Raw genomic sequence first — 1,416 nt, 5'->3', positions numbered from 1 at the left:
GTTTATCAGCCAGGCTGGCACAATAAACTATCTCAGGGAGCAAAGTTGGATTTTCACCCCCACCCCCACCCCATCTCCCCACCACAGCCCGGCAGCCCAGCAGCTAGCTAGCAAGCACCCTTGAGCAGGAAGGAGAAAGGGGAAGGTGGTGAGAGAGGAGCTGAGTTGTATTTGACTTTGAATTGGATTTCGTTGCCTGGCAGATGTCCCAGGGCCTTGGGGAGACCGCAGACTGTTGGTTTGGATGTGAAATGGTGAATTAAAACCACGACTTAGCAGATCAAACAAGAAACGAGTGGCAGGAGCCATCGGCACGTGTCCTAAAGCCCAAGGAGCGTCAACCCCTGGCTCAGCCCTTCTCTGCTGAGCCCCAAGGGACCAAGTGGATGCCAACACCCCTGCCCCTGCCCCAGGGGCCTGGTAACGCTGTGGCTTGGCAGCCTCCTGCACTAGACAGACAGAGGAGGGAGTGACGCCCTGTAGGGACCTGGGCGCCCATCTCTTTTTCCTCTCTTTCCCCTGTATTGTAAAACAGGACCCCTTACCCCCACCTTCCAAACCCCAGTCCTCAGGGTCTTGGGTCTGGCAGCTGTGAGGAGCAGCATCCAGCCCCTCCCACTCAGGGCAATCCCACGTGTGTCCAAGTGCATGCGTGTTCCGTGAGGGTTTCAATGGGGAATGCCAGGCCTTTCTTCCGAGGCATGTCTGGGTGGACTTTCAGCCTCCAACCTTTCCATTAGCAGCTGAGCATGTTAATCATTCGCAGCGACCAGAGGCTCCTGCGGGGCCGAGGAGGCGGTCATGATTCACCTTTTACCCTCCCCAACCACACACACGGGCCAGACAAGCTCCGGAAGGTCAGCTCGGGCAGAATGCTCGCAACGTCACTGAACTACTGGAATGCTGTACGCTCTGCTGGGCGAGGTCTCAACAACGGAGATCAAACCAATGATTTATTGATATATTATATATTTAAATATGTTTCCATATGTATCCAAGGTCCCCAAGAAGTACCATGAGCCAGAAAACTAGCCCTGAAGTCGTGATGACTGACAGCCCAAAATGCAGGCTTTGGGGCTTAGATCCCAGGAAGCGCCAAACCTCACAGCTCCATCTCCTCTCTGTCAAACAGGTGTGCTCATCGAGCCTGGGGATCTCAGGAGGCACAGTGGCTAAGCACTCACCCGCTCACCAAGAGGTTCAAACCCACCGGCTGCTCCAAACCAAAAAGAAGCGGCAGGGCCGTGTGTCAGCGCAGGATGCCGCATCTCGCTGTGGGGGCAGCCACACAGTCCTCTCTGTACACTGGGCCCTCCAAGCTGGGCCATCGTCCTCCGGGTTTGGTGGGCCCGGTTGTGCTCCGCTCCTTTCCTCCTCCTTCTTGTCTCAGCTTCCCTCTGGGTGTGGTGTGGTAGG

This window comes from Echinops telfairi, unplaced genomic scaffold, assembly GCF_000313985.2.
Source record: "Echinops telfairi isolate 266 unplaced genomic scaffold, ASM31398v2 ScPeMD7_23;HRSCAF=83, whole genome shotgun sequence".
Taxonomy (NCBI): domain Eukaryota; kingdom Metazoa; phylum Chordata; class Mammalia; order Afrosoricida; family Tenrecidae; genus Echinops; species Echinops telfairi.
The sequence above is the reverse complement of the archived record's forward strand: the minus strand, read 5'-3'. Positions refer to the sequence as shown.